The sequence below is a fragment of the Lepisosteus platostomus genome, chromosome 4, assembly GCF_059453375.1.
Source record: "Lepisosteus platostomus isolate fLepPlt1 chromosome 4, fLepPlt1.hap1, whole genome shotgun sequence".
NCBI classification, from domain to species: Eukaryota; Metazoa; Chordata; class Actinopteri; order Semionotiformes; family Lepisosteidae; genus Lepisosteus; species Lepisosteus platostomus.
The window spans coordinates 34,514,331-34,537,384 of NC_142614.1; the positions used below are offsets into that span (position 1 = coordinate 34,514,331).

The window sequence follows — 23,054 nt, forward strand, 5'->3', positions numbered from 1 at the left end:
TGTCTTCCCAACAAATAATATCTCAAATAGACAAGTTATAGGTTTATTCCATGCTGAAAAAAAGAAGAAAGAGAACACAACGTTTCGGCCGTGGAGCCTTCTTCAGGTGTGAGAGAGACAGGGCAGTAGGCAAAGGTAAAGTAGCGGGAGAACAAAGGTTGGGAGGGAGGAGGAGTGAGAGGCGGGAGCAGGGGACAGAAAGAGAGGCCAATCAAGAGGTGTGAAGTCAGAATGGGTGCAGAGAGGTGTGAAATGAAACTTCCAATGAATGGAGAAAATTTAAAAGAACAGTAGTCTGTCGTTGAGGGAAGGGAGAATGTGTGATCCTAGCTGCAGAATAATTTTAGTTTCGGTGGTCTTTCTGATGTATGAGTTCGGAAAACCGTCTTTGAGAACACAGACGGAGAGATTAGAGTGGTCGTGGCCGTCAGAGGTGAAATGAGAAACAATGGGCTTGGAGAGATCTTTAATCTTCACAGCCCTGACGTGTTCTCTGAAGCAGTCTCCGAGTCTCCTTCCTGTTTCTCCAATGTAGATGGCTGGGCATTTACTGCAAGAGATACAGTAAATAAGGTTGCTGGAGGTACAAGATGCTGTCTGGGTGATCCAGAATTGTCCTGAGGGGCCTTGAATGAGTGTGGTGGTGGCTGTGTACTTGCAGGTGATACAGCGAGCTCTGTTGCAAGGGAAAGTGCCTGGTGTGGATGGTTGTTGACGGCGGTCAAGGGAGCTGTGAACAAGGAGGTTACGCAGATTAGGTGGTCGGTGATATGAGATGATAGGGCGATCAGAAAAGAGGGCCCCAATGGAGGGATCATCCTGTAGGATGGAAAAGTTGTGGTTAATGGTCCTGGGGATAGGAAGTGTGTTAGGGTGATAAGGAAGCACCAAAGGAATGCGGTTGTTACGGCGGGAGTTCCTGATCGGGTTGATGGTCCGGGGGGTGTTTTTGGCTCGGGCAAGGGCCCTGTCAATCACACTGCTGGGGTATCCTCTGTTGAGGAAAAATGAGTACATTTCGAGGGCTTGGTTCTCGAAGTCAATGTCGTCGCTGCATAATCGTCGTAACGAAAGGAAGAGAGTTTTTAGTGCGGTTGGGGTAAAATGAGCTGTACAGGAGGTAGCTGTGTGAATCCGTGAGTTTGTAATAAACTGAAGTGGACAGTCAGGGGTGTTTGATAGACAAGTGGATGTCTAGAAACGGAAGAGTGGTGGAAGATATGTTAACCGTATATTTGAGGGACGGGTGGTCTTACCTTCTTCCCGGGTTCCGTGATAATCTTATGTTGTATAAGATGGGTTAGGGTTAGGGTTAGGGTTAGGGTAAAAAAAATCTTTGTTTTGGGTTAGGAATTCTTGTAATTCCTGTTTCTGAGCCAGGTCTCCCACGGCTACCGCACCCGTTTATTCTTCCAGAGGGTCCGGGGAAAAGTGAGTGAGTAGAACTTCGGAACCATGCCATTTCTTCAGCAAATTGACGTGGTATATTTGATGCTACCGTCTCCTGTCATGTTGCTTGACCTTATAATTGACCGGCCCCACCTTTTCCACCACTTCATAAGGCCCCTGCCAGGGAGCCAAGAATTTACACTCTGGGGTTGGGACTAAGACCAGTACTCTGTCCCCAGTCTGAAATTCCCTCGCAACCTCCAGCTTTTCTTTCACTATGGGAACAATAACATTTATTCTTTCTCTCATCTGTTCCACATGCTCAATGATAGTTTGTAAAGGGGCAGGTTGATGCTCCCACGATTCTTTGACCACGTCCAATAGGCCCCGTGGTTTCCGAGAATATAATAATTCAAATGGGGGAAAATTCGGTCGAGGCCTGCAGTACTTCCCGAACCGCAAACATGAGATACGGGAGCAGTTGATCCCAATTTTTCCATCCTTTTGCATAGTCCTCCTCAGCATGCTTTTCAGGGTCTTATTAAAACGTTCTACTAGACCGTCGGTTTGAGGGTGCTAGACTGAGGTTCGGATCTGCTGTATACCGAGGAGCTTACATAAGTCTCGCATGACTTTGGACATGAAAGGAGTTCCTTGATCAGTTAAGATCTCTTTAGGAATTCCGACCCTAGCGAACAGTTGTACCAGCTCCCTAGCTATGTTTTTGGCAGTGGCCGGAATGGCTTCGGGGTACCTTGTAGCATAGTCCACTATTACTAAAATATACTGGTGACCTTTGGTGGTTCTGATCAGGGGTCCCACCAAATCCATCCCAATCCGTTCAAGGGGGGTTTCAATAATTGGGAGGGGAATCAAAGGGTTTTTATAGTAGGGTTGTGGTGCACTTTTCTGACACTCGGGGCATTCCTGACAATACTTCTCGATGGCCTTATAGATCCCTGGCCAAAAGAACCTAGAGAGGAGTCTCTCAGACGTCTTCTTTACCCCCAGGTGTCCTCCCAGGGGGTGGCTATGAGCCAAGTTGAGGAGCTTCATCTGGTAGGCCCGGGGAATAAGGAGTTGTTCCACTTCCTCCTGTCCCTTCTGCTGCACCTGATAGAGGAGATTATTCCTTGTCATGAAATATGGGTAACTCACTGTGCTAGGATCTGTACACCACTTCCCATCAATTTTCCTGACATGTCACCACGCATATCTCAAGTTTCCATCCTCTAATTGGGCCGTCCCAAACTTACCACGACGTTCTGGGGGTTCCCAGTCCGGTAAATCCATATTTTCAAACTCAACTCCTCCTTCTTGTGGGATCGACTCATCAGGGTCGTCGTTAGGGGCGTCACCCTAGTCTTCAGGGCAGGGGATTGGTCTTCGCCTAGCTGTTTGCACAGTGTTCCAAATTTGGAGGAAGTGGGGACAGAGAGTAATATCTGTAGGCAAACACAAGCATATGTTAAAGAATAAAAGTCGTCAACTTAAAAGTGATTATTTATGATTGTTCTTCAGAACATAGTCCCTTCTCTGTAGATACTGTGAGATCATCGACTCTCTCAAATGTAGAACACATTTCAGATATAACAAGAAAGAACATTCTCTGCAGCCACAAGATGAGACTAACTCTGACAGAGAAGGTGCCTCTGGCCTGGACACTCATGTAAGCCGGTGTAGTGGAGTGGAGAGTAGTGTAGAACAGTGGTTCTCAAACTGTGGTACGCGGAGTGCCGCCAGGCGGTACGCCATATGACCCTGGAACTTTGTTGTGTGCACTGAAAAATTAGGATGGGTTTTTATATTTTCTATTTTAATAAAATGAGTTTGTGTCAAATACGCAGCCTACGTACTACAATACAGCGCACGCTAATACTTGAGTGGACACAAGAGCTACAATGTAATTCTATACCATTCTATAAGAATGTGTGCTACAAACAAAAGTGACCAATTGTATTTAAAAAAAAGTTATCTCCAACAAATCGCAAGGTAGGAGAATGTGCGGGATTTTGGAATAATGCCAATGTTGTAAGCACAGGAAAGCATAGAAATGCGTACTACGAACGCTGGCAATCTTGTGAGCACAGGAAAGCATGATAGATAGAAAAATATTTAAGAACTGTTCTAGGTTAATTTGAGAAAAATACACAGAGCATCTCTGTGTTTCGCTCCCATGTGCATGAAATAAAAACTTCTTTTAACTTCGGAGGCAAACTCCTGAAATAGAAACTGAGGAAAATGCAAGCTTGCAGATTGCTAAAGCAGGTAAGCGCCACACTACTTGTGAAGAAGTTTGTTTACCGTTAGCAAAAGAGCTGACACATATCATAATACGTGCTGCTAAACAGCTCGACCTGCTGCACCCTCCGAAAGACACAGTCACTCAGAATTATCGATATGGCAGATGATGTCAAAAGCATGCTGATAGAGTGCCTTAGGATGAGCAGATGCTTTTCACTGCAATTAGATGAGTCTATTAATGTCGTTGATTTGGCCAATTTGCACGTTTATGTTCGATACGAGTTTGAGGGCATGTCACATGAGGACTTTCTGTTCTGTAAGCCGCTACCAACAGGAACTACAGGAGAGCAAATATTTTAGCTTCTGAATGAATTTATCGAAGATAATGGGATTGACTGAATAAAATGTGCCGGAGCTTGTACAGACGGTGCTAGAGCGATGACAAGCCAACATACCGTGTGTAGTTGCACAAATTAGAGGTTGCTCCAGATATGAACTGCAGCATCCACCGCGAGGCCTTGGCCATCAAGAAAATGCCTGAGGATTTAAAATCTGTTAGACACTGTTGTGAATTAAATATCAAGGCTCGACCAATGAATTCACATAAACACTAAAGACTAGACAGGCTCACCCCTCTCACTGAAATGGTGCTTTTTATTGTTAATTTTTAATTATTGTTATTGTTCCTTTTGTCATTCTGTAAAGTGCTTTGAGAAGCCACCTTTAAAGGTGCTATATCAAATAAAGTTTATTATTATAATATTTATTATATGTGTATGTGAGTGTGTGCACGCACACGCGCTCATGTTGGTCATTGAGATGATGACTTGTAGGTGGTACTATGCTTTGGTTTGATCAGGGGTGGTACTTGGTCCAAAAAGTTTGAGAACTACTGGTGTAGAAGCTCCCAATAACCAGGCAGAGGGAGATGATCAGCCAACACGATTTAGCAGAGCAACATGCCAGAAAGCTCTTCCCCACTTTGAAAGGAAGATGTTGGAACTGTCTACAGAAGAACTTAATTTGTAACGCACTGTAAGCTCCTGCTGACACAGGAGGAGAGAGAGAAAAGTTTATTTCAAGAGAAAATGAAAATTCTCAAAAGTGAGCAAAAAGGCACACAACGTGATAAAGGTATTACCTTAAACAATAGAAATGCTTAGAAGGTCAGAGGAACAATGTTTCTTTTTTTGCTCAAGTAATTTATACGTTTAATTTCCAGTTCTATTAAAAAATAAAACAGTTAACTTTGCTGGTCATTAGTTGGTGTCTTTTGTAATGATTTAGCAGTAGCAATGTGTTCGCTTGTTCGTCCGGAGTGTCTTGTTAAACAAAGGAAAATAAAGCCGCAATAGTACAGTAGCATTCTGTTTCAAACGTGCAGCTGCTGTTCTCATTTGTTTTGTGACTAATAGCAATTGAGTATCTTATTAATAACTATGTACCATCATCCGGTAAATTGTTGCCTAAATGCAGTTCTCAAGTTAAAAACTTACATTGTCAGGAAATTTAGTTTAAACATCTGACACCCGTGCACAGTCCTACAATATTACAAGAGCAGCGCTATAACAGGAGTCATAAAAACGCAGGATGGCTCTGCTTGTCTGTTATTTGGTTTGCATACCAGCCATCAAGAGCCAGCACCATCATCATGTCATGTGCAGTCCTACACAACCTTGCGATTGACTGGGATGAGCCACCTCTTCCATCTCCAAGGCATTCAGCACACTCTGGCTGTTTCAACACAGTCATTATTGGACCACAGCCACAGGACAGTGAACTATCATAAATCACTTTTAAGATGCCATTTTTTTTCTTTAACGTACTGTATGCTTGGGTGCCACCCATTTCCTCCTTATCCCTGCTTTCCTCTGATAATCACAAATATGGAGACCCATCACAATAAAATATTTAAGATATATTCAGTTGACTCACAGATTTTAAAGAACACATTAAAGCTCACGCTCCATGTACAGTGGCTTGCGAAAGTATTCGGCCCCCTTGAACTTTTCAACCTTTTGCCACATTTCAGGCTTCAAACATAAAGATATAAATTTTTTATTTTATGTGAAGAATCACCAACAAGTGGGACACAATTGTGAAGTGGAACGAAATCTATTGGATTTTTGAAACTTTTTTGACTAATAAAAAAATGAAAAGTGGGGCGTGCAAAATTATTCGGCCCCCTTGCGTTAATACTTTGTAGAGCCACCTTTTGCTGCGATTACAGCTGCAAGTCGCTTGGGGTATGTCTCTATCAGTTTTGCACATCGAGAGACTGAAATTCTTGCCCATTCTTCCTTGCAAAACAGCTCGAGCTCAGTGAGGTTGGATGGAGAGCATTTGTGAACAGCAGTTTTCAGCTCTTTCCACAGATTCTCGATTGGATTCAGGTCTGGACTTTGACTTGGCCATTCAAACACCTGGATACGTTTATTTGTGAACCATTCCTTTGTAGATTTTGCTGTATGTTTGGGATCATTGTCTTGTTGGAAGATAAATCTCCGTCCCAGTTTCAGGTCTTTTGCAGACTCCAACAGGTTTTCATCCAGAATGGTCCTGTATTTGGCTGCATCCATCTTCCCCTCAATTTTAACCATCTTCCCTGTCCCTGCTGAAGAAAAGCAGGCCCAAACCATGATGCTGCCACCACCATGTTTGACAGTGGGGATGGTGTGTTGAGGGTGATGAGCTGTGTTGCTTTTACGCCAAACATATCGTTTTGCATTGTGGCCAAAAAGTTCGATTTTGGTTTCATCTGACCAGAGCACCTTCTTCCACATGTTTGGGGTGTCTCCCAGGTGGCTTGTGGCAAACTTTAGACGAGACTTTTTATGGATATCTTTGAGAAATGGCTTTCTTCTTGCCACTCTTCCATAAAGGCCAGATTTGTGCAGTGTAAGACTGATTGTTGTCCTATGGACAGACTCTCCCACCTCAGCTGTAGTTCTCTGCAGTTCATCCAGAGTGATCATGGGCCTCTTGGCTGCATCTCTGATCAGTCTTCTCCTTGTCTGAGCTGAAAGTTTAGAGGGACGGCCAGGTCTTGGTAGATTTGCAGTGGTCTGATACTCCTTCCATTTCAAGATGATCGCTTGCACAGTGCTCCTTGGGATGTTTGAAGCTTGGGAAATCTTTTTGTATCCAAATCCGGCTTTAAACTTCTCCACAACAGTATTACGGACCTGCCTGGTGTGTTCCTTGGTCTTCATGATGCTCTCTGCGCTTTCAACAGAACCTTGAGACTATCACAGAGCAGGTGCATTTATACAGAGACTTGATTACACACAGGTGGATTCTATTTATCACCATCAGTCATTTAGGACAACATTGGATCATTCAGAGATCCTCGCTGAACTTCTGGAGTGAGTTTGCTGCACTGAAAGTAAAGGGGCCGAATAATTTTGCACGCCCCACTTTTCATTTTTTTATTAGTTAAAAAAGTTTCAAAAATCCAATAGATTTCGTTCCACTTCACAATTGTGTCCCACTTGTTGGTGATTCTTCACATAAAATAAAAAATGTATATCTTTATGTTTGAAGCCTGAAATGTGGCAAAAGGTTGAAAAGTTCAAGGGGGCCGAATACTTTCGCAAGGCACTGTATATAACGTTCTCTTAACACTTCTGTTAATACACACGTATTAATAAACTTCATTATTAATAAATGTGGTATGAGTGTTAAGCAATTTGAGTTAAATATTGCAATAAATTTCCAAGCGATGGATGCATAAATTCAGTACCTAGTGACGACACGACAGTATTTCCACCACATTCGGGATGCTTCTAATGCGATCTAGCGTTACACCAAGTACGGTACTAATTTGCCTAAACCATCTGAAGAGGTGGTTTAAGTTAGTCCGCTACTTTAGTCACCTCTAGAGGGCACTTTGCGTTCGTTGCAATTGAGAACAGGTTTAGCATGGTGCTGCGGACTAAGCACAGCGGCAAAGTTCATTGCAATTGGTCTTAAGGTGGAGCACAAGTTTAAACCGCAGCTGTGTGCTAAGCACGGGTTTAACTCCTGTTAGTACGCTACTTTCAGTTCATTGCAATTTACCTTCAGAGTTTGTGTTTGTGTCTGAGTTCCTACAGATAACAGGAACTGATTTCGAAATAAAATGTGGTTATGTTTTGCATGTATGAAATGGGAAACTGCTAGCCGAGCCCCGAGTGTGCATCCTCATGAGCTAGCTAGCTGACAATAAAGTGGATGCATGAATGTGTGCAACTTAAGGGGAATAATGTGTGTAGTGTACTGTACCATCCGCGGACGGTGACAGAGATCCCTCTGTCACAGAGGCACAGACAGACAAGCTTGGGGTCAGTGTGCAGGGCAGCTATTTATACAGCGCCCCTGGAGAAATTGGGGTTTAGGGCCTTGCTTGGGGGCCCAATGGAGTAGGATTCCTCTGCTGGCTGCGGGACTTGAACTGGCAACCTCCCAGCCACAGGCACAGATCCTAGCCACAGAACCACCACCTAAAACGATTTAACTATTGTAGCTAGCTAAATCATTTTAGACATTACATAAGAGACTGAGCAATAGTAAATAGTATTTTATTATTTGCTTTTTAGGAGATTATTAATTTGATGTCTTGGCTCGTGTGTAATGTTTAATAAGGTATTCTTTTAAATGAGAGAGATGGTTGTACACGCAGTGCGCTCTGCATTTCAGCCTTGAAATGGCGTTCTGTCAGAAATAAAATGTGATATCTTTTGTTGAGGTTTTATTTTTAAAACGTTAGTGTTTAAAATCATTTTGTGTACTGTACATTTTACACCATGTAATGACCCTCAAAAAAGGATGTTCTATACTTGCATTACAATTTATTTTATACCTTGGTGTTCAACCGAGAAAATATTATTGCAGCTTGCTGTGATGGACCTGAAGCACAGCCACGTCACATTGTTAGCAGGTGGTCAGCATGATTATTAGTATTTAGACTACATTTAGACTATGGTAGTTTTTTATGGTAGTTTACTAATCAGTGAGTGAAAAAATGTACAGTATGTATTTCTTGTCCTGTCCGGTTTTAATATATATATTTTGTAACTCATGTAGTAGTTATTGCAAATTCAGTATTGGCCTGGACCTGTATTGGATACAGTAATCATTGAAACACTGCAAAAAGATGCTTTGAAAAAGTACCTTAAAAATGTTATATAAAAGAAGGAAATATTATTAATAGATTTTCTTTTAGGAAAGACTCATATGTTATTAATTTATTACTTAATATTTATTAAACAATTATTTCTTGCATTCGATTGTTGACCCCTCTGGGTCAGATTATCAGATGTGTGAAATATTTCCTTGGATTAGCAGTTAAAGATTTCTGATCTGTTTTATACACTTGTTTGTTCCTTAATGTGGTGTAAGTAAAAAGTTACAATTATATGCCTGTTCAATCCATTGTCTCCCTCTCTCCCCTGTGTCTACTCCAAACCGATCATGTCCATCATTTCTGCATCGTTGTCTCTCACCCAGCCCAGTGACAGCACGTAATGTCCTTCAGAACTACTTCTATGTTTATCTCTCCTGGCCTAGTATTAGCTCTACACCCTTTGTGCTCATTAGTATTGCCATTGTGTCTCTCTCACCCGGCCCAGTATGAGCTCCAAACCTTTCTTGTCCATCAGTTCTGCCTCAGTGTCTCTTTCCCTCTCTTCCAGCTTAATGTGAACACTAAAGCATTCAAGCCTTTAGTACATCAGTTTTTCTCTCTCTCCCTGTCCAGTGTTAGCTGTAAACCCTTCATGCCCATCAGTATTGCCTCTGCGTCTCACTCTGCACTAGCCAGGTGACACATCTTCTTGTCCATTAGTACTACGTTGTGTATCTCTCCACCCTATCTATTAGCTAGCCAATATGATAAAGAAATAAATGATTATTTTGTTTATTTCTTTTGCACATTTATTTGAACATTTCCATCGATTGTACAAGCACTTGGAAACTGTCCAATCCCTAGTTCATCAGGCATTTTCTTTTACGCTGCGGGCATTCTCCCGGTCTGGCGCCAGTCTGTGTCTTCTAGGATATAATACCAGCAATTTGGTATTGGAAAATTTGGGTTTCCAATAACGCCGCAGCAAACTCTTGTTTTTATGTCCACTATAACAGACAACCTCCTTTGTATGGAAGCCTGTTTCCGCCAGGGAGTAAAAAAAAACGTGCTATGGTATTTCAGAATTCCGACTTGGTATGTCAGAATTGCGACTTAGCAACTCAGAATTCTGACTTAGTATCTCAGAATTGCAACTTAGCAACTCAGAATTCCGACTTAGTATCTCAGAATTGCGACTTAGTATCTCAGAATTGTGGCTTAGTAAGTCAGAATTCCGACTTAGTAACTCAGAATTGCGACTTAAAATCATTCATAAATTGTACAAGATCTAAAAGCATGAAGACTTGTATTGTCAAGTGCCCTGATAAAAATCAAATTAATGCAGGTCTACAATAGTTCTGCTCGTTATAATCCCTACACGGTTTGCAAGATGGACACCATTATAGAGGACTTATTTTGTCGTGGTTACACAAACCATGAAATTTTGGTGTTATTGGAGGAATCACACAATGTAAAACAATGAGTCTTCGGACCTTGGAAAGAATGCTGTGTAAGAATCAGCTCTGGCGAAGGCGAAACAAGACAGATGAAGCGGAGGTTGCCTCATTCATACAACAACAGCTACAGACTTCTGGCAGACATCATGGCTATCAGTGGATGCACCAGAAATGCTGGATAGCAGGGATAATAACGGATAGAGAGACTGTCCGTCAGTTACTGTGCCTTATGGACGGGCGAGGAGTAATAATAATATAATAATTGCTTACATTTATATAGCGCTTTTCTGGACACTCCACTCAAAGCGCTTTACAGGTAATGGGGACTCCCCTCCACCACCACCAATGTGTAGCATCCACCTGGATGATGCGACGGCAGTCGGGTATGACAGAAGGGTATGACAAATTAAAACCTTACGGGATATGCATCAACGGGTGCATTGATGGCTTCTCGAGAAAAATGATCTGGTTAGAAGCATACAAAACCAATAATGACCCACGAATTATTGCGGGTTATTTTATAGACGCTGTCTATAAGAACAACGGTCTTCCACAAAGAGTACAAATTGATCATGGAACCCAAAACACCCACGTTGCCGTAATGCAAAGGTTTCTGCGCGAAATGAATGAGGATAGCACAGAATCTGTCACTCTTGGCCCAAGTACTGGGAATCAGAGAATTGAACGCTGGTGGGCTACACTAAGAGCATAGTGCAGGCAGTTTTGGATGGACCATTTTGAACAGCTTAGAGACAATGGGCATTTTGTTGACACCTTCATCGACAAATCACTCATTCAGTTTTGCTTCCAAAACACCATACAGGTAAATGTAACATACCTGTCATTACAGATTTTTATATGAATATTAAAACATAAAATTCGACTATGTTTTATACTATTATACTTATTAAAGATCTCTTCTTTGAGTTCCATAAAGTGATTTAACAAACCTTATTTTAAAACAATTGATTTCTATTGTGTAGGAGGAGCTCAATGAAGCGCTGACTGCCTGGAATAATCACAGAATAAGGCCAACCCACAACCCTCGCGCTCCCAGTGGACGACCTTCAGTGATGTATGCTACCCCCAGTTCATATGGCGCACAGAACTATTTGCAGGCAGTTGACCAAATCAAAGTTGATATCTGTCAAGAAGACTGTTGTGTAAAGGACTACCCCTGTGATGAGGATGTCTTCCATCTTTGTGTTGAACTGATGGCTGAACAGAACCTTGCAATGCCAGGTGATGTGTTTGATATCACTGACCTTTACTTAAGACTACGTGAAATGGTCCTCAATGGGCTGGACCTTGAGTAGGAATAGGAGAATAGGGGACTTTGCACTCTCTGGATTAGATAAACTGCTTACAAATGTGGGATCTAGGTATAAGGGTGTTTTGTTTTTCTCAAATGCCACAGCATTTGATGTTACACATTAAAAGTGGTAAAGATGTTACCACTTTTAATGTGTTGTCTTTAGATCTGATTTAACATTGAGTGTGAAATAGGATGAAACAAGGAACAAATGAACAGTGTCAACAATCTTTAATGGACTATAGATAATGTTCACACATAAAAGCAACCCAACTTTGATTTGACAATAACATTATCTAACATTATATGAAATGTTTGACAATAACATTACCTCACCTCTCTCATTTCCTTTCACCAAATGCAATGAAAATAGAGTACAAATAATATTCACTAAACGCAAGGCATTTGAACTCATTGAATTTGAACTCATCTGCAATCTTGACGTTTCATAAAAATGTCGGACAAAATCCACAAATAGCCAAACTAGTCAAACACAAATAAAAAAAATCAGATTCTGCAAAGTTACCGCTACCCCAAGAAACATCTAACTGAAGAGTTAATGACAAAGATTCATTCTCAATCAAGTGCTGACCAAAGTGATCTTCTTTGCCATGAACTGTCCAGTTGTTGATCAAATAAACTCTGCTTCCATATTGTGACTAAATTACATACAACGCAAAAATTGTAACATTATTAGACACTACATGGCAGCAGAGTTCATTGGCACAAAAGTGCTTGGTAGCTTAGAGAATGCACATGGCTCAAAAAAGAACTTTTATTAAACTGCATCACCATATTTTTTTAAGGTGAAAAAACATCTATTAGTTTCTCACTCAATATACTGTATGAACAATCAGTCTAAAAGAAATTATTGTACCAAAATGACAAAAATAAAAGTGCAATTTAACCTGAGAATTTTTAATTTCTTAAGTGAAATTATGAACATTCTATCATAAGTACACTCAAAACACAGTATATCTTATATGCTTATATGTGTAAAGGTACAGACTTGGTCAGATGGCCTTTAAATGCATGCTGTGAATAAGTATACTTTACTTAAGTTTTGAATGGTGAAAGATGCACATATTTCTAATACTAAACTATGTCCATTACCCATATATTACCCATATATTACTTTCCAAAATTTTGTTCATTCCACACCTGAAGTCAGGATAGCTATCATAATGAATAGACACTCTCAAATAACAGCCACATGTATGTGCCATAGGTCTTCTCTCAAATCCTTGCATATCCATGAAGTCAACAGTTACAGTCTTGCCAAGAAGCCTGTGCAGAACCTCAGGAACAGAGACTGTTTCCTTCCATCACACTCTCGCAGGTGTAACGTTGCCGGCCCAGGGACGCCAAATATGTAATCATAGCCGGCCCAGGGACGCCAAATATGTAATGTAGTGGCTCTCTGAAGGCACCAGTTCTGTAGGGTTTGGGCATTTACTGAGACAATTATTAATTGTAGCAGTAAATCACAAAGTTGATTCTTTTGATGGCTTTAGAGTCCAACCATGCGATATAACTCAAACAACGCACACACACAGGTACTAATACACGAGGATACATTTATTAATACATAGAATATGCATGTAAACCTAACAGATCTTATCGAGAGGGTTATCAGAATACAAAAGGTATATACTCAGTCAGTTACAAAGTGTTACACATATCAAGAGGACATACGTTCAGTATATCATTCATTAAGACCGTTTCATAAACGAACTTGGTTATAACTTCTACATTAGATAATCAAAACAAGTACATAACTCTTAGGAATTAAATTGATATCAACTGGTTGGGATAACAATTAAATTCTCGAGCTGTAATGTATTGAAGTTGAATACTCATCCAATCTCTGGGGATTCAGATCTCCTGCGGGCACAAAGAAACAGTTGCAGGCTGTTGCTGTCCAATCCAAGCTCTCTGGCTCGGTGCCAGGCTGTGCTGTGCGGTTTGCGACGGTGCGCTGCTGTTGCTCACTGACCGGCTAGTTAGTGTTGGCTTTAACTAGCAAAGTTTGTGCACAGGAGAAAAGATGACTGTGGGTCCGAGCAAGTCAGGAAGAGGACTGGTTCATTCCTGATGAAGAGCTAGGTCTGAATAGTGATTCAGCTGTCCACAGTTCCGACCTGTTCACGAGGCCTGCTCGGGTGGATCCTCTGGTTACTCTCTGGCAACCTCCGCTCTAGACTCTTAGAACAAAGGAAAGTTCTGGTACTCGGACACACTGGCTGTTCCGTGGTTGTCCGGGCTGAGTCTCAGGGTGATCAGGAGGCGCGCTGCGAGAATGTCCTGCCCTTAGGAGCCTTCTGCTCCTGGGCCGTCCTGCCCTGGAATTCTCCTTTGAATTCCCTTTAGAAAAGTCCACAGAATCCTCCAGTGAATCTTATTGAATCTTTGTGTTGCCTGTTTTTACCTGGAGGAACTTCAGCTCGTTGATTGGCTGAAAGTTCCATGGGCATCAGAGTCCCACATGGGTTACTCGGCCCTACCAGTCCCTGATTGGTTGATCAAGGTGAGATATGAGTCACTTACTCCTGACACTTAGGAATGCAGTCCAGATGTCCATCTGGCACTCCCTAGACAGATAGGCGCCAATGGATGACCATTGATCATGATAGCCAGGCTTAGCTAAGTGCATCCCCCTTTGGGAGCTGTCCTAGGAAACCTTAAATCAGCCTGCATGAATAGTTTCTCTGTGGCTGCACCACAGAGATGAACAGAGAGATAGGGCCTCATTTGGGAAAGCCCAGAACACTTAATTCTTTCTTATTAATAAGCCTCGCTGCTACATATCCCCCCTTTTTGAAGGTCACGAGGTCCTGAGGCATTGTTGCCTTCAAAACAAAACAGAGTTAAGTGATGTCCCTTGCCATTAGAACATTAATCTTAAATGTCCACATTACTCCTTGAGAATTCATACCGGAACCAGCGTTGGATACAAACAGGATGAATAACATCTGGAGTATGTATAAACACGGTAGGAGACATCGTCTCAGTCTAGGCATTACACATCAGGAAGTTCACTGTTAATATCTGATACCTCTGTAGTAGATATTTGGGGAGAAATCACTTCCTTTCTTTTGACATGCTACCTTTGACTCATTCATGCTACCCCGAGTACATCTTGATGTAAGACTACAGCATTCAGAGTACACTGTCAGTCATGATCCAGCTTCCCAGCAGTAGTGTTACAATAACACCAGTTCCTGTTCCCAGCCCCCCGATAAACCACAACACCTGTGTTGGGTATCTGCTAGGGTGGTTTGGAGGTTTGTTCCATTAAAGCAAACTCAACTACCTGTACCTCTTCAGGGCTTACTGTTTCTTGGATTTCTATCCAATTCCTTAGTGTGGCACCTGAAGGCATCCATGACCTCAAGTTTGGTCTTATATTGTCTGGTTCCAGACCGTACAGTGTTAAGTTACCATGCTGTACTATGGCCTCCTCGGGAACTTGCAGGAAAACTGTTTGATTAGGTAGCTGCATTGTGGTAGCTGTATCATGCCTGTCACAAGTCATAGTGTCAGTTAAATGTGGTGTGCTGATCAGCCATTTACTTCCCACCTGCTCTTCATGGGGTTCATTAACCTCCATCTGCTTGTAAGTAGCTTTACACCCTTCATTGGTGAATCGTTTAGACACAGCCAATGGATAGCTTTGGTAGCCATACCCATCTCAAGATTTGGAACCGAATTCAATCTTGGATTGCCTTCTGGGTGAGCTTTGAGCGATGGGGTTAATGTCACATACTACTCTACTGAGAAGAGTGGAATCAAGTGGGTTGGGAATTGTGCCATGGCTAGACTGGCTACAGTGGCACTAAACTCCCTTAACAGGTCTTGTGTCAACATTCTGGCCTGTTGCACACAAGCATATACCCACTGTATAACACCAACAATCATGTCCACTGGTTGGGGAATAAGCCTGTTGCATAGGAAGTTGCCTTTAGGGTTTTCCCTAAGCTTTCCAAATTTTGCTGCTGTTGATACAGTCTGTCACTACCCTCTGGCATTTCTGACACCTGCCTTCTTGGGGCAGTCAGGGTGAGAGTGCCAGTAGCACACAAACCTACCAGAAATAGCAAACGCACAACAGTGGCGGCAGCAATCAGTCCTCCCAAAAGTCTTTTCGGGTGGCTGATCCCAGTCATCTCCTTCTGAGTGACTGTTGCCTTTCTAAGCTGGCACAGCGTGTACATGGTGTCTTTCTCAGTATTCCCTGTGGCATCTTGGGCACCAACATCCTGGAAATCTGGGGAAATCTGACGCAGCTGCTGATGCTGCTCCTCCTTTTCCAGGGCATCTGCGTTTTTGATTTGTTCATGCCTGTGCTCTAGGAACCCTGCAGGGGGCGGTGCAGCGGTGGAGCATGCCTGACCCTCGGCTGAGTGGTCATCTGGAGCACCTGAGTGATCTGGGATTGTTATCCCATTCTCACTGTTCAGGTCCACCCTGCACACTTCCTGATTGAGGAATCCCTCTATCGGCATGTTTACAATCGTTCGCTGGGGGTAGGTGTAGGACACCTGCTCGCTCCCCCCTTCCCTCGCTAGGGGTTCAGGGAGCTGCCCCAGCACTGGGATAGCTAGTTCACTGTCTTTGAACTTACTATCACTCACCAGGCCCATGTCAGTGCAGGCGGGGATTCTGACACCCCTCTTTGCGATGTCCTGCACTGGCAGGCGGGTGACTTGACCATCCAGCTCCAGTCTGGCTGAACCACTGTTGGTCAGACTCAGACTGACAGACTGAGCTGGTGGCTGTGAGAAAACCGGCTCGGCTTTCATTCCCTGTCCCTTCTGGGGGACTGGGTGTGTAGGCAACCCTGCCGTTGAGGCAGGAACAATCAGGTCAGTCTTACTCACTACCTGGTAGTTGTGAGAAATAATGTTACCTGACTGCAGGTTCCCTAGGTCACAGCAGAGGGAATCGGCATCTGGGATCAGGTGTGTCCACAGCGCACTAGTCTCAGCGTCCAGCTGGACCTCCTGTCTAACCTGTGAATGTTGCACCAAGGGCACCTGGCGGTGGCCCCGTGACAGCTGCTCAAGCAGATCCTCACTAATAGAGGACCTCTCAGGGCTAAGGGTGAGGGCTACATCACCAACCTGCTCTCCTGCCATCTGGATCCCTTCCACCACTACAGGGTGGTGTTCCTGACCCCTCTTGGGTGCCAGGGTGCACAGGGAAAGCTCCTTTTCATCACCAGGTGGGGAGATCTGCTCCTCTTCAGGGATGTAAAAGGGGTGTGCTTTACCTGGTGGATCAGGAGGCTGCTTGGAGCACCGCTCCTGTGGCATGGAGGCTGTTGTGACCTCAGCCGGGACACGACTTCCCTGTATATCCGGGGAACAAGAAAATATTTTTATTTCTTGTCCAGAGGGAACAGAAGGAATCTCCGCATGGGCTTCTGTGTTCGGTGGGCACTGTGTGAGCACAGTCTGCCTCTTGGCCCCCCTTTCCTTCTGTACAGAAGGCTTAGAAGCCTTGACCTGTTTCCACACTTTGCCTTTCTGGTGATCCACCAAAGGTTCCTCTCTGAGTCGCATGCCCTTTTCTTTTTCAACCCGTTTGAGCTTGCCGTGTGACATCAAACACCTTTCAACCTCAGTGTCAATCAGTGTCTCACTGTGTAAGACATCTCCCATGGCAGCCTTGAGGTAAAAGCTTCCTGCTTTTCCTCTGTGTTTTACTGCCTGCTCTGTGACTTCAGGGGTGGAGTCAGCACTCGCTTGGGAGTGACTGACCTCATCCAGGCAGGAACCCTTCCGCTCAATCAGATAGACTGAGGGAGGGAGAGGGGGCGGGTCTCCGCCTCCTCCAGTGGAGAGTATCAGCTCATTCACGCTTCCGGCAGCCTTGGGGAGCGGTTGTCCCTGTCCTAATAAAGCTTGTTCAAGCCTGGCCAGGCGGGCGGCTACTGAATCCTTTTGTTCAGCTTTTTCTAGCCCTTTCCCTCCCCCGGTGTTCTCATGGCACTTAGGACGCTGGGTGCGGTCCTGTGTGAGTGCTTTGGAATGGGGCTTAGCCAGCTCAGGAGCCTGTGCTCCTTCGAGCAGGAGGGAGTTAACCCTGCTGGCTCTGACGGCGAACACAGTCGCTTTAGCAGCTTTTTGCTCAGAGCGACTTTGGACATCATACTCCCAGGCTTTCTGCACAAATCTCTTAATATCAGTCATTTTCATGGTCTGTGCATCTGTATGCATTAAGATCATCTTTCTGACTGATGGGTGGAGATTTGCAATGAATAAACCCTTGAAATGTGTGTTCTCTTCGCAACCCTCATCATTTCGCCCTGCAAAATAAGTTCGTCTAAGTCTCTCGTAATATTCGCGAGGGGACTCTTAAGAGCGGCGGCTATCGCAACAGTCGGGTCCATAAACGCACTGTATTCTTCGATAAGTGCTTGACACAGCTCCTCAAAATCATTACAGACTTTTTTCATCTGCCTAGCCATCCATCATGTACAGCTCTGCTGGTAGTTTTCCTGACCAGAAACACTTTCTCCTGTTCTGTGGCGTTTGGCAGGTACTGCAGGTTATACCTGAGGTCCTGAATATAACTCTCGATATTATTCTCTGACACTGCAGGGTCAAATCTCTCTATGTCCTTCGCTAGCTCTCTCAGAGAATGGAGATTTATTCTAGCTTCTCCGCTGACGGAGATATGGCAGAGATCGTGGTCAGACCTGTCGCTGCTAGAGAGAGTGCTTAATAGCGACTCGAATTCAGACCTTTTAGCAACCATCGTTAAACTTAAAGAGTATTACTTTTAAGTACGAAATCACAGTTTTACCACAGAAAACCACAAGATCAAGTATGCAATCAACCTGGTAGATTGCAAAAGATCACAAAATCAAGTACTGCTTAAAGAGCAAGGGGAACTTTTTTTCTTTCGGCTTTCAGCACACTGTATTGTCGTGTATGAAACCCGCGGCGTTTTATATTGAACTATTCCGCTTGGTTGACTCATTTCAGTCTTGCCACGCCAGTCCAGGGACGCCATAAATGTAACGTTGCCGGCCCAGGGATGCCAAATATGTAATCATAGCCGGCCCAGGGACGCCAAATATGTAATGTAGTGGCTCTCTGAAGGCACCAGTTCTGTAGGGTTTGGGCATTTACTGAGACAATTATTAATTGTAGCAGTAAATCACAAAGTTGATTCTTTTGATGGCTTTAGAGTCCAACCATGCGACATAACTAAAACAACGCACACACACAGGTACTAATACACGAGGATACATTTATTAATACATAGAATATGCATGTAAACCTAACAGATCTTATCGAGAGGGTTATCAGAATACAAAAGGTATATATTCAGTCAGTTACAAAGTGTTACACATATCAAGAGGACATACGTTCAGTATATCATTCATTAAGACCGTTTCATAAATGAACTTGGTTACAACTTCTACATTAGATACTCAAAACAAGTACATAACTCTTGGGAATTAAATTGATATCAACTGGTTGGGATAATTGAATTCTTGAGCTGTAATGCATTGAAGTTGAATACTCATCCAATCTCTGGGGATTCAGATCTCCTGCAGACTCAAAGAAGCAGTTGCAGGCTGTTGCTGTCCAATCCGCGCTCTCTGGCTCGGTGCCAGGCTGTGCTGTGCGGTTTGCGACGGTGCGCTGCTGTTGCTCACTGACCGGCTAGTTAGTGTTGGCTTTAACTAGCAAAGTTTGTGCACAGGAGAAAAGATGACTGTGGGTTCCAGCAAGTCAGGAAGAGGACTGGTTCGTTCCTGATGAAGAGCTAGTTCTGAATAGTGATTCAGCTGTCCACAGTTCCGACCTGTTCACGAGGCCTGCTGCTGGTGCTAACCTCGGGTGGATCCTCTGGTTACTCTCTGGCAACCTCCGCTCTAGACTCTTAGAACAAAGGAAAGTTCTGGTACTCGGACACACTGGCCGTTCCGTGGTTGTCCGGGCTGAGTCTCAGGATGGTCAGGAGGCGCGCTGCGAGAATGTCCTGCCCTTGGGAGCCTTCGGCTCCTGGGCCGTCCTGCCCTGGAATTCTCCTTTGAATTCCCTTTAGAAAAGTCCACAGAATCCTCCAGTGAATCTTACTGAATCTCTGTGTTGCCTGTTTTTACCTGGAGGAACTTCAGCTCGTTGATTGGCTGAAAGTTCCATGGGCATCAGAGTCCCACGTGGGTTACTCAGCCCTACCAGTCCCTGATTGGTTGATCAAGGTGAGATATGAGTCACTTACTCCTGACACTTAGGAATGCAGTCCAGATGTCCATCTGGCACTCCCTAGACAGATAGGCGCCAATGGATGACCATTGATCATGATAGCCAGGCTTAGCTAAGTGCATCCCCCTTTGGGAGCTGTCCTAGGAAACCTTAAATCAGCCTGCATGAATAGTTTCTCTGTGGCTGCACCACAGAGATGAACAGAGAAATGGGAAAGCCTAGAACACTTAATTCTTTCTTATTAATAAGCCTCGCCGCTACACAGGTATGTTGTAATATGCTTTGATATTTCCTTTTCCTGTGCATTCATTGTGCAGGGAAACTTCAGTGACCGTATGATTTTCCTTGCCGTTGGCCGCAAGTTTTTATATACAGTTTCAATTTCCTCAAGGGCTTTGCTGAGGGGAGCGAGTACACTTTCCCACTGTTCGATAACATAAGCAGGCTCTTGAATAAGGGTTTTGTGAGCCAGTTCTTGCAGAATTTGTTCAATGTTGTGTGCATTTGGCATTCTTCGGCAGCTGTAGTTGTCCAAGATTTCCAGTAATTCATCTTGGTCAGAACTGTTGAAGTCTCTGCGACAACATTCCAAGGTATAACGGTCAGATTCTGAGACATACTTTAGAAAATTGTCAACAAGATCACTCTTCACATATCCAAGAGCTGCCTGTTCCAAGATTACAGGAGCAAGCTTGATGGGCAAATACTTCTCTTTCTGCCAACCAAAAGAAATAATTTTACCTATACTCTGCCTCTTTTTTTTTGCCATAGTCATGTCGGAGAAATGGTATCTTGAAAGTGCTGCCTGTTGTACATTGTTCATAGAATTCATGCCAGAATTCAGAAAGGCAATCTCTGAGAACGCCTCCTTCATCATATCCATTCTCATATTGCCCATTTGGTAGTAGAAGCTTTACTTGAATTTCTGATTGAGTATATGAAAGGCATTCATCAGTGAAATGTTCAATAAGCTCAGATAGTACCTGGCTGCGATGGACAACAAGGATTTTTTTGTCTGGTTCCCTGAGTTCTTGTGCCAGAGGCAAAGTGTCTTCTAGACTTTGTTCTCCCATCTCAGAGAGGTCTCCATCGAAAATTGTAATGATATTGCTATCCTCCACATTTTCCCCAGTAAACATGGTAGAACTTTGCTGAGCTAAACCAGAATTGTCTGTGACATCTGCAGGATAAAATTGTGCCACGTCATCACTGCCTAAGTTCAAATAATTTCCAGTATTTCCAACATAGATGACATCTAATGTTTCTAATTCCAATGGTGGATCAATTTGTGAGTCTGTAGAGGGAAAATCCTGTGTGTTTTCCTGTGAGTGATCTGCAGTTTTTGATTCTTGCTGTGTCTCCATATCACCACTGTCATGTTTCTTTTTGGTTGACAGATAGAACCTCATGATAGTTACCTTTGAGGCTTCATATAGAGCTCCCACTGTACTGTCCTCATCTAAGGAAACTTCTTGATAATTTGTCAGATCAAACTCAGAAATATTTCCATGTGCATTCTTTCCATCTGAGAAAAATAAACGTATTGCCTCCGTTATGAGGTCTTTTTTTTCCAGTTCTTTGAAACACTTAACTTTCGTGTTCCACCACCCTTTTTGGTTCTCACCTGGATAAAGCCTCCTTTTCCTTCATCATACAGCACCCAGCCCAACACCACTTTCCCTACTTTCCTCTGTGTGTTCACCTCTTGATGATGAGTGATATTTTCTGGATGCTTACACTTTTTTCTTTTATTCAGTTTTGACTTCAGTCTATCAAAAAGCTTTGATTTCCTACTGTTGGGCTCTTTTTCGTGTCTCCTACAATATCCCATCACTGCCAATCTGCCAATCAGTCCATAAGACGGCAAATAATCCCTCATCTGTTCATCTGTCATTAACATCAGGACACTGGCATCAATCTAAAAATGAATAGTGTATTATCAATTTTCAGTTTCAAAATATCATACTTAAAGCATCATTTTATGTGGATCAATATGCTGATACTGGTTTAAGGAAAAAGTCAATTCGGGATTTTTGAGGTACTGTATGAAGTGTAAATATCTACTATATGTGAAAATATCAATATACTGTACAGTACTGTGCAGAAGTCAGAGACCACCCTTGCATTTATTTAATTTCCAGTTCAAACAGCCATTCAGTGCAAATTATTTAGTTTTTGGTGTCAGAAAATAATGCAAGAAACATATATTTGACAGAAGAGTACACTAAATATAATATCAAATCTATCAGTATTTAGTTTTCCCACTCTTTACTTTTGTGCACCCTTCTGGCTCTTTAAGTCTTCCATCCTTCCAATCAAACAAGTTACAGCTGTGTCCTCCCAACACAAGTTGATCCCAAAACTGTCACTGACATTATATTAGAACACTTTCCATTAAAAGTGACACTAACATTCAAACAACTACCCAAACACACCATAGCTGCCTTGCACATGTCTTTGTCATGTGCATCTGAAATGGCAAGAGGCGATATTTCTGATAAGATTAGCTATAAAGATAATTCACTTGCATTAGGAAAATACAAGTCAAAGGAAAATAAGTGAAAAACAACATTCCAAAACTGGAGATAAAAATTACTACAATATATAGAGAAAATGGGACTCCTAACAATCGTGCAAGGCCTGGTAGACCACTGAGAACATCACCATCACATAGACAGAAGTTAACGTTTTTATCACTCTTGCATCAGATCTGAAAAAAATCCACAAGTGTTTCTGTCAATGCTTCCATTGTAAGAAGACAACACAATGCTATGGGTCTGAAGGGATGTGTATCTGTCAAAAAGTCACTATTTGAAAAGGAAATAGACAAAAGAGAAGAAAATGTGCCCTAGAACACTAAAACTGGACACTTGAGATAAGTAAGATTTTATGGATGATGAGTTACCGAGTGGATTTGGATTTTATGGAAGCCCGTTTCCGCCAGGGAATAAAAAAAACGCGCTATGATATCTCAGAATTCCGACTTAGTAACTCAGAATTCTGACTTCAAGTCTCACAGTTTTGACGTCACTTCTGGCGCCAGCAATGAAAGTACAGTAGGTTGCTTATTTTTACAGTAGGTTTATTTTTATTTAGATTAAGAGTTCCCGTCACCCCCATTCCCAGTTTCCGCCAGGTAGTAAAAAAAACACACTATGGTATTCTCTCCGATGCAGTGCAGTTAAAAACATATCTCTGATGCTGTTCCTAAATGAATATCGTTTATGACCATCAGACGCTTTATGCTCCTTTTCTTTTTTCCAGTGGATTGAACAGGGAGAGGCATTTCATGATGTACTTTTCACTGATGAAACAACAGTGGC

At 42.9% G+C, this 23,054-nt stretch overlaps 1 pseudogene; it reads right to left on the bottom strand.

Moving 5' to 3' along the window:
* Window positions 1-1,494: 1,494 nt before the first annotated feature.
* Window positions 1,495-22,184, bottom strand: LOC148673151 (uncharacterized; annotated as a pseudogene).
* Window positions 22,185-23,054: the final 870 nt, after the last annotated feature.